Raw genomic sequence first — 10,944 nt, 5'->3', positions numbered from 1 at the left:
AGGATTTGCAAGAGCAGTGTCCTGGGTTTGGTTTGGGTAATGTTAATTTTCATTCTAGTAGCTGGAGGCAAAATCAAAACTGCCTGTGAGCCAGTAAGTTAAGGCTGCAGCAGGAAAGTACAACCCCAGGAAGGGCAGAGAAGGCTACAAATGAACAGCAGCTCGTTAGAGTCAAGGTCTGGACAGACTCAGACACTGAGGTGTGGGGCTGAGCTCTCCCTCCACGCTCAGATTACGCCTGTGAAAGGACAAGGGGATGTTTGTGTGGAATAACCCACTTTTAATGAGGTGTCTGCCAAAGACACAATCAAGGAGCGGCAGAGTCGCTGGCGCCTCGGGGGAGTGGGGATGGCTCTCCTGCCTTTATTGACCCCCGTGTGCCTGTGCTTGAACTGGTGACATTGAGACCATCACAAACATAATGAGGAGGAAGAGGTCGCTGCGAGGCGTGTGCCTGTCCTTGCTGGGGTTTGTGCTCACAGCTCCCGCAAGAGACTCTCGGCTGCTGCACCACTTAAAAGGAGAATATTGTAAAAAATAAAGCCCATGCAAAGAGAGTAAACAAGGAGCTTGAGAACTGGATCTGTCAGGGACTAGGGCAGCTTGTAAAGAGAGGTTAAGGGAAAAAAATTAAATAAGTGAAAACAAGCTGAAGAGCAAACAAGAGCACTGGAGGCAATATTTCCATAAGCATTAAAAGTAGAACCTATGCTCCATTTTCAGAAGTGCTTTTAACACATAGAAGTCATAATCACATGCCCTTCCAATAAAATCTGGGATTCTACCTCCCTCAGGTATTTTAGATGCTGTTTCTAACAATACGAGGAGTCAGTGCCCCAGTGAAATTACCAGGCCAGTTTAAAACAAACAATAAGAATTGCTTTTTCACACAGCACATAATTAAATTTTGGAGCTTGTTTGCCACAGGATATCTTGTAGCCTGAAAATATAAATAGGTTCAAAAGGTTTTAGACAAGATTATGGAGGTTTGGTCTATCAGTGATGATTAAACTTAATAGTTTGGATGCAACATCCAAGCAGACCCCACAGATTGCTGGAAGCTACAAAACTGTGAGTGGGAGAAGCCTTATTCTTTATCCACCTTTGTGACCTGTCCTGAGTATCTTCCTCTGGTTATATCCAGGGCCAGCACACTGGGATAAGGACGTGTCTCCTGTGGAGCAGTCAGACCATGTTTACAGTCCTCCCTGCACCCCACTCCAACTCAAACACACAAGCCTTGTTTTGGATGAAAATGATGAAAAATAAACCCCTTGTGAGGCGCTGCAGTGTGTGCTCTGCTAGAGAGCAGTCTTATTCATTAAGGGAATGGTCTTGTATGCATTTGGGCCTGTTATCAGTAACACTCCAAAGGGAAATGGACTACTTAAACCTATTATATCACTGCTTTATTCACCGTGTGCTGCCATTTACCTCCTACATGACGCTGGGCTCTAATAGCACCAGTTCTGAGAAACCCTGCACATTAGCCACAAGCAGCTCATTAATCCACTGTTTTCATTCTTGCAAAAAAATGGGCTCCAACCACATGAGAGCTCAGATGCTGAGTGCTCAGCCAGAACCGAAACAGCTCTGTTGTGCCAGCAGTTCTGAGGTAGCCCCAAACAGAACAGCACTTCCAGCTGATGGGGCACAAAGGGGGATCCTTGAGCTTGGAGGAACAGGGGCTGTGCAAACAGGGAATGGGACAAAGCTGTCAGCCAGCAGCTGCTGCAGGGAAACTTGGAAAATTCAATTCCTGGAGGCTCCAAGTCAGGTCTTCTCTTGGATCAGGTCCTGGCTGTCGATGCAGCTCCATCCCCGGATATCATTTGTCCCAGACAGAAGGAAAAAAATGAAAGGCATGTCTTGAACCCCAGCACAGGGAGTCCATGAGCAGGCTGGGGACTGGCAGAATTCATTCCGAGCAGGTACAATGAGCTCTTCCTCGAGAGCCCTTGAGGAAAATGAAAGGCCCCATGTGCCAGCCCGAGGCACAGCCCGGGGAGTCCTTTGGCCACTCCGCAAACACGCAGCAGTTGCGGCACAAAGCAGCTGCCACATCTGTTCCATCAGGGACAAGAGCCCTGTAAGGGCCTGGCCTTTCTCTCCCAAGCCTGCTCCTGTTCTGTGCTGAGGAGCTAAGCTGCTCCATCTCCTGGCTGCTGCATTCCCTGACCCAGCTCCTCTCCATCCCAGGGCAGAGCTCCTGCAGAACTGCGTGGGTGTCTCCAAACAGGATTATTGCTGCTGAAATCTCCAAGGCTAACAAATGAAACCTGAAACTGGAAGATGGACAGGAGCTCACATGAAAACAACTGCTCATCCATGTGGGAGTAACAGAACATCTGTGTTCACAAACGAGGCACAAACCAGAAACAAGGGGCAATACTTTTTCATGAATGAGACTTCAGGAATATGAACTCTGTTCTCCTGGTCGCTTTTTCCTGTCTTATTTATCCTGCCAGCTCTGTCCCTGCCATGGGCCTCTCCCAAAGTCATCAGAGTGCACAGAATGTAGAATATCCTGAGTTGGAAGGGCCCCACATGGATCATCAAGTCCAATTCCTGAATGTGTTGCTTTATTTGAGCTAAGTGAAAAATGTAAGCAGGGAAATCAGGCTTAGAGGTGAGCAGTTGAGAGTTTATTTCTGCTCTTGGGTGAGGACATGAGTGAAATGGGAGGCAAGGGGTAGAGGGCTGCTGGTGGTGGCAGAATTCCTGCCTGGCTGGGCTCTTAGTCCTGCTCAGGAGAACTGACAGCCCCACCATGCACACTGCCCAGGGAGACTGAGGTAAAAACCCCTCTTGCCAAAAGAAAATGTGATTCCAGGGTCCTGTGTCCCCCCTGCTCCAAAGTGTCTGTGCAGAACAGCTCTCAATGAGCAGGGAACTGAGAGGCACTTACAGAGGCATTCAGTCTCACACAAAACATTCTCCTGGGGCACGAGGCGCATGGAGCAAGGCCGGGCTGACTCCTCTCATCGAGCTCAGCTCCACTGAAATCAATACATGATTAGGCAGTGACTCCTGTGCTTAATATTCCACCTCTGAACAGTACCACGTTTGTGTTGAACAAGGAAGAGCCAGGCTAGACATGGGGAAAAATTCTTTGCAGTGATAGGGATAATATATCCTGCAACAATCACTTCACCCAGCTGCACGAGCTCCAGAGCTCTGACCAGTGTGGGTGACAGGCCCCAGCTCCGGGCTGTCTCTGCCCCCTTTCCAGCTGAAGCTGCCATGCCAAGTGCCACCACAAACAGGCTGCAAACCCCTCTCCCCACCTTCTGCATCTCCCTGCCCCACCTGAGGCCCCGTTTTCTCTCGTGATGCTTCTAATGAAACTAAGTGGCTGCAAGCAGAAAGTTTCCACTTCCTGCCTCGGGGCTGATTAGAGTGGAGCTGCCACCGGCAGCATCCCGGCTGGAGCCGCTGCGGATGGGAACCCTCGGGGGAGGGATAAAGTGGTGCTCCGTGCCCTCTGCTCAGCGAGCACCATTAGAGCACTGACTGCCTAACCTGGCAACCTGAGAGAGCAGGACCTCACTGCTCTGGCTGCTGGGGCCGAGGTCTCTGGAAAACATGGGCTGGTGCATGGATAGGTGATATCCTCCAGTCCTTGACACAGAGTCCCAGCAGCAGAACCCAGAGAAGAAGTAAAGTTCTTTTCTCATGCATGCTGCAGCAATCTTAGCTGGTGCTGCTCAAGGAGAGCTGGTGTCACCTGCCATTTTTGTGTGTCCTTAATGCTCTCAGGAGACACTTCCCTGCATCCCTGGTGGACTCTGTGTCCTGAGGGGGGAAAAGGGACAGCTGCCAGGTGCTGCTCCATCTTTCCAACACTGAATGGTGACAGAGATCAGGTCTGGCCGATGCCACGTGCCCTCTCTTGCTCTTGGGTTACCCTCCTGCACTTCGGAGTTCCTGACTGTTCCTGGAAATCTGGGCTGAAACAGCAGGCCTGGGTTACCCCACGATCACCTTGGGGATGGGAGGGGAAAGTAAACAAGATTCTGCTCAGCACTGCAGAGACCAACTGCTCCAGTGTTGCCTGGCAGATGGGGCCCAAGAGGGAGACCATCTGTTTGTGAGTGAAGCCCTCAACTTCTCTGTGTGAGATCCCAGGCTGAAGAGATCCAATGGAGTTCAGTGCGCACAGAGGAGCAGCCGTGGCCTGGAGGGCTCCTTCACTCCTTGGTGGACAACTTCTAGAACTGAGCCAGGGCTTGGACCTTGAGTCTGTGGGCTGTTGGTTTCCTGAGTGTTCCTGTTCTTTACATTCATATTTTTCTCTCTCTCTCTCTCTCTCTCTCCACATCTCCACCCTCTTTTCCTCTTGGCAGTCCTTCCCGTGTTCGTGCAGTGCTGTGGAACAGGCTGTGTTCCCTGTTGCAGAGCTGGGCAGGGGCTGGCGATGCCAGCAGGGCTCAAAAAGAGGCACACTGGGGAGGTTGGAGAAATGCTGTTAGACCTCAGAGCAAGGGCTGGCATCTCAGACAGGAGGGGATGGCATCCGGGGAAAGGTGGAGAAGGAAAGAGCAATTTGCTGATAGTCAGCATGTCTGGGAAGCTGGGAACATACTGCACTAAACCGATAATAACACCTTGAACAGCAGGGTGGTCGTTTCCATCTGGCCTCGTGCTGGGCTCGGGCTCTCTCTTTCCTTCCCCCTGCAGCCAGAGAATCCGAGGCGCTGGGATGGCACAGGTCACCCAGCCAGGCTGCAGCTGGAAAGAGGAGAGCTGCCACAGCCTCTTGGTTCTCCTTTTGCCCCAACTCCATCCTCCTTCGCTGGGGACTGGGAAGGCACTGGAGCTCTTTGCTTAATTAGAAGTAACAGCTGAAGCACTTGAGAAACAAAAGCTCCTTTCTTTCTCTGCCCCACTTTTACTTGGGAGCCAGGGGTGGGGCACAATTTGCTTGGAACCAGAAAGAGCCCTGGATCTTGTCACCATGGCTGCACAGGCACAGCCTCCTGTTATCTCCAGAGGAACAAAACCCTCCTCCCACCCTCCCCTGTCTCAGCTGGAGCTGATAAAAGGAGAAGAAATAAACAAAACAAATAATAGTAATAATAAGAATAGAAAAATACCCCAGCCCAAACCAGCAAATAAATATTCAGGGAATGAACCAATCTTCTGCAGAACATATTATTTTCTGCAGTGGATTTTGGGTTGTTGGAGTACTGAAGGACTCCAATGAGCATTTCAGGTTATAGGGGCCATCTCAGGAATTCTGGGATTTACACAGTCACAACTCAGGAGCATCCCAGATGATGCCGTTTGCTGGAGAATAACAATCTCTACCTATACACACATAATTGTACGTTCTGATTTATTTACATGCATGGATGTGTGCACTAATAACATGATCAGATATAACTTTCATGTCTTCTTGTTTGGAACCCACAATGATCACACCACAAGAGCTGGACTCCTACCTCTTCTGCCTCTGGGTCACCCCACGTGCAGGGACAGGGGGATGTCCCAATGCTCCTGGAACTTGGCAGCCTTGTGGCTGTGCCCATTCCCTGGGGAGCCTGGGCAGTGCCCCAGCACCCTCTGGGTGCTTTATATCTTTATATCTTTTCCTAATATTCCACCTAACCCTCCCCTGACAGACAACACATTTTTGTGCTACCACAGTTAAACTGCTTTTGGTACCTGGGCCCCTCCAGTCTCCACTGCAGTGTGGGCTTTAGAAAGTAAATCATAATGCAAACCAAAGTGGGCTGATGCTGTTTTTGTTGTGTTCTCACAACTGAACGGCTAAAAATACACCAAATAGTATAGCTGTAAAGCAGTGAAAACTAGCAACCATATATTTGTATTTTCAGAGAAATTAGGGCTGTAACAGTTGCTCCAGACAGGCTTCCTACAGGAATTGGGTGGATAATTTCACTGGGTGCTTCAAGCATCAGAGCTCTGACCATCTGCTGAAGGCAACATACCTTTTAACAACATGTCTTGCTTTGGCTCCGTGCCTTCGGGGCCACCTCCCTACAACAGGCACTATTTCAGTGCTTAATTACACTTACTGTTAAAAAAGGACAACTTATTTTTAGTGCCTGTCTTTCCAGTATCAGCTGGTGGCCACCGAATATTCCTGTGCCTGTGTGTGCCCATGGGAAGCAGTGTGTTTAAATCAGCCTGGGAATTATGTAGGCCATTGTAGCTGATGGCCCAGAGTAGCTCTAAGCTGTCTTGTATTTTAAAATTAAATAAATAAATTGAAAAAAAATTATTCATGTGTGAACAAACAAATGAAGGGGAATAGGAACAACTGATACTTCAGCTTAACCTAGTTTCCTCCTTTTGGCACTGGCTGGCACACTCAGTGCTTTGGCTCACCTACTTTTTTACTGTTAGTAGTAGAAATGATAACACTTGCAATTTTAGCATGCAAATTATAACTTTGTAATACAATGAACATTTTTCTTAAGTTGGTTTTTTTTTTGTTTACAGCTTTTTCTTGCAACTGCAAAAGAAAATCAAGCTGTCCTTCCAAAAAGACAGAATTAAGTGGCTGATTATGTCTTTCAACTTTTCCACACCCACAATTTCCCCCACTGGTTTTTGGCCCAACTGTAGCAGTAGTGATACCTATAAAAGCCCAATCTGGGGCACAAAAGACCATCCATTTATTCCTGGGAGACTTGAAATGGACTCTTATTTTTAAACTTACCTGCCCTTCCTTTGCATATGGATTTACCTGGATAAATTCATTTAGACATGACAACAGCTTGCTGAAAAGATCAGGTTCTTGATAGCTCTGAGCACGTTGCTCTCATGTCCTCCAATGGCCAGATAAACAGGAACATCTGCATTGCCACTGTAAAAACAGCAATAAGGATATTAATGAAACTGGGGGAAGAGCTGGGACGAGGCTGCAGTGCTCACATCCTCTGAGAAAACTCTCCCCAGGACCTCTCTCTAATGGCTTTGAGAACCTGAGTTAAGAGACCATTTTGAGGGAGTTGCTGATATTTCCCCAAACTCACCCATCCCTAAAGAAGCCAGTGCAGGATTTCACAGCACACCAGCTGTTCAAGCCAGGCATGGACTTTTGGGGAATTTATGAGGGGAAGGAAACTGTGTAATGCTGGGGGTTGCAACACACTTCATGGAATACCTCACGTTGGAAGGGTCCCCCAAGGACCATCAGTCCAACTCCAGGCCCTGCACAGGACATCCCAACAATAGAGAAGGTTCTCCTGAGCCTCCTTTTCTCCAGGCTGAGCCCTCTCAGCTCCCTCAGCTGCTCCTGCTGCTCCAGACCCTTGTCAGCTCTGTTCCCTTCCCTGGACACACTCCAACCCCTCAATATCCTTCTTGTCCTGAGGAGTCCAAAACTTGTCACCCCTTTGTCTCATAACCAGTTATGGGTAAAGACCAATTTCCCAGGGGCACATGGCTGTGGTGTGGCAGAGCTTGTTTCTGCCCAGGCAGTGTGTGACCCCTCTGTCCCCTGCTGCCCATGCCACCCCTTTTATGCCTCAGCATCACGTGCTGCTCGAGTGTCTGCCCCTCCACTATCCCCACGCACACACCCCGCGATGTTCCAGCACCCACCGACTCCCAGCATCTGTGCCACTTGCTTGGCCTCTTTTCCTTTATGCTGCTCCCCTCCACCGTCGTGTGACAGCTATTGTGTGGTCCCTGCCACACAAAAGCCAGCCTGACCTAATTTAAATCAGTGCTATTGAAGCCGTTCTTGTTTTATCTCCCAGCACAAGGGCTGTGCTCCCCATTTCAGAGGCAGAAGAAATGAATGGCTAATTGGGGGGGTATTGTGCACCGCAGCGTTGTCTCCCGGCCCTGATTGTCAGCTCTCCTGCTCCACGGTGCTTCCAGCTCCCCTCTTGGAACTGCCACGCAGGCTTTGGGAGTGGAGGGAGGAAAAGGGGAGAATGGGACTGTGCAACCAGCGCAGCGTGTCAGGGAAACAAAGCCGAGCACGGCCGCTGGTGAGAGCTGGGGGAGGGCTCCTCGCTCAGAAAGGGCAGATGCTGGTGATAATAGAGGAGAATATCCAGCCTTCACCTCCAAATGAGCCCCCGGGTTCTTTTTTCCCCGGCACAGTCCTTTCCCGTGCTCTGGGGACGGTCCGCGGGGAGGGGGTGAGGCACAGGGGGCTCCCACACCCAGCAGTGTCACACGGGTGGGAAGTGCTGGGAGCGGAAGAAGTGGGATAGGTCAGGGGCTGGAAGGGAGAGTGCTGCGGGATCTTTGTCCTGTGGGCAAAGTTTGAGCCGTCTCTGACAATGGATCTTTGTCAGAAAAGCCAGAACATCCTCGGGAGCCATTCCAGCAAGCAGGAGCCAGCGAGAAGAGGAGGCTTTGTCTGGGCCCCCAAAGCCAGGGCTGCCCACGCAAGGAGCATCCAGAGCCCACGACTCGGTGTGTCCCAGGGCTCCCAGAGCCCAGCGCTACCAGAACCAGGCACCACTGCGGGATCCAGGGGGGTTTGGGAGTTCACACCGACAGCACGACATCTTTCATGGAATTCCTCCCTCTGCCTCACACAGGTACCTTCCAAGAGCTTCCTCCCTGGAGCTGTCTGCTCTGCGGCTCGTCTCTCCACCCATCACCAGGCTGAAAGAGGACTGCAGAAGAAAACAAAACCCAAGGCGTTTGAGTCTTTCCATGGATGGTCTTGGGTCACTCACAGATCCACTTCCCCCTGCTCGAGGGAGAGGGGACCTTGCCCGCAGCTATTGATCAGCTCTGCCCCAGCACACTCAGCTGATGCTCAGTGCAAAGGCTGTGACCAGTCCTCTCTGCAGCTCTGCCAGCTACAGGCAAAAAGGATTTCATTCCAGGATGTTTAACAACAACACGAAGCAAACAAGTCCCAAGACATTGGGTTTGTCATGGACTTGGATGTAACATTATAATCCTTATCATAGATCAGAATAAAGCACTGGCAAGCCCTGAAGTTAAAGGACATGTGACAACCTCTTCTCTACCCCTTTTGGCCCCAAATCAAAAGACCAGCTACAAAACTGTAAAATGAAATTGTAAAACTAAAAGTAGATTTTATTAAGAGCAAGTGTTACTAAAAGTGAGGTTCTTTTTGCTTTCATCTGGATTTATGATTAATTTCTCCCTTCTAAGCTTTTCTCTGCAGCCAGCAGAGCATAAAATACACTTCAATAAAGAAAAGAAAACAGGAAAACATAATTCTCATGTTACCACCTGATTCCAAGGGCTGAGGTTATACCAAAAAGAGAAAGATTGCCATTAAGTAAGTTGTTAACATTTCAGTAGGGTATGAGGAACAAACTTAGAACTATCTGGGATTGCCAGCTCTTGACTGAGGGTGTTGAGGCCCAGGAATGGAATTCCCAGAGCAGCTGTGGCTGCCCCTGGATCCCTGGAAGTGTCCAAGTCCAGGTTGAATGGGATTTGGAGAATCCTGGGACAGTGGAAGGTGTCCCTCCCCATGGCAGGGGGTGGAATGAGATGAGATTTAAAGTCCTTCCAATTCAAACCAGTCAGGCCTGGGGGCCGTTCCTCTTCCAGCCCCTGTCCCCTGGGCCAGGCGGATCCTGTCCCTCCCGGGCGGCTCTCCAGAGAGCTCCACTCCCTGTCGCCACTATTCTACCGACATCTGCTGGCAGCTGCCTTAGGGAAAAGAGATTTTTCCAGCAGCGCCCTGCGCCCCCTCAGCGGGAACCTCCCTGTGGAGCTGTGTCGTCTCTGAGGGGACCCCCAAAACGCCCCCCAGGACACGCACCTCAGCTGTCTCCTGAGACCAGCGGGTCTCTGGGAACTCAAATTAGTCATTGATGATAATCACTGGGAGTCCCGCACGGCCCTTCCAGGGATTTGCGGGAGGTTTATTTTGAGATTGCCGTGAGGGAGGTCTGCGTCCCCTCAGCCGCCATGGCGGGAACATGAGCAATCACTGGGCGGCTGCTCCCATGGCGGGTTTCCGTAGTGTAGCGGTTATCACGTTCGCCTCACACGCGAAAGGTCCCCGGTTCGATCCCGGGCGGAAACACCTGGTTTTTTTCGTATTTCGGGGTGCTTTTTTTGTGCAGTTTTCTTTCTTTGTAGTTTTGGGGTTTTTTTGTATGTGTTTTTTTTTATTTTGTTTTGTTTTGCTTTGTTTTTAATTCAGAGTTAGTTATTTATTTATATATTTATTTCCCCGCCGTCTCCTGACAGCTCGGGGCCTCCATCACGGGTTGGGAAGAGAAGTAACCGGCACCGTGCGCCCCATCACTGGGCAGCGCCCGACTCCCGCCAGGGCTCAAGCGGGCAAAGCGCAGCCGGGCGGGCGCTCCGCGTGCCGGTGCATCCCAATTCGGTTCGGATCGGTGAGAAACACGGGGAAAAAAAGATCATACGAGGAAGAAAAAACGCGAACTTGCGTTGGCCGGGAATCGAACCCGGGTCAACTGCTTGGAAGGCAGCTATGCTAACCACTATACCACCAACGCCCGCTGATACAGCTATTCTCGGCTTCCCTCAGCAACATCACCCAGCCCGACCCAACCATTCTCCCGGAACAGGAGATAAAGCACACGGGAAAGATGATCATAGCTCCACAGCCGCCCCAGTGAAGGCTGAACTAGGGGCCCATCTCTGAGGGCGAGGAAGAATCCTCTCTCCTTGCTTTTTTTATCCTGTATCCGCCTCAGTTCTCTCTGTGCCCACCCTCTCCATGAAGACATTGGAAGGGACTGCCCAGGGAGGCGGCAAACTCACCGTCCCTGGAGGTGTTTAAGGACAGATTTAGCTTCGTGATCTGGATGACAAGGTGACTATCGGTCAGAGGTTGGACTCGATGACCTCAAAGGTCTTTTCCAACACCTAATCTATTCTCTGTGATTTTCTAATAGCTCCGTACTCCCGCAGGCATCTCCTCCCCCCGCCAGAGGCAGTGCTTCCTCCCGTGAGGCCCGGGCGCGCTCCCGCCGCGCGCGCGCTCCC

The 10,944-nt window shown here is 50.5% G+C and overlaps 1 long non-coding RNA gene and 2 other non-coding genes across 3 annotated transcripts; 1 reads left to right on the top strand and 2 right to left on the bottom strand.

The window, feature by feature from the left end:
- Positions 1-2,623: 2,623 nt before the first annotated feature.
- On the bottom strand, positions 2,624-10,910 carry LOC107215519. The gene is made up of 3 exons (XR_001525171.3): positions 10,720-10,910; positions 8,536-8,609; positions 2,624-6,835 (listed from the first exon to the last, which is right to left on the bottom strand). It is a non-coding gene; the product is annotated as an uncharacterized LOC107215519 (long non-coding RNA).
- On the top strand, positions 9,937-10,009 carry TRNAV-CAC. Its single transcript has one exon. It is a non-coding gene; the product is annotated as a tRNA-Val (tRNA).
- TRNAG-UCC lies at positions 10,380-10,451 on the bottom strand. Its single transcript has one exon. It is a non-coding gene; the product is annotated as a tRNA-Gly (tRNA).
- Positions 10,911-10,944: the final 34 nt, after the last annotated feature.

Source organism: Parus major, chromosome 28 (genome assembly GCF_001522545.3).
Source record: "Parus major isolate Abel chromosome 28, Parus_major1.1, whole genome shotgun sequence".
NCBI lineage: Eukaryota > Metazoa > Chordata > Aves > Passeriformes > Paridae > Parus > Parus major.
This window is presented reverse-complemented; position numbering and strand designations above follow the sequence as displayed.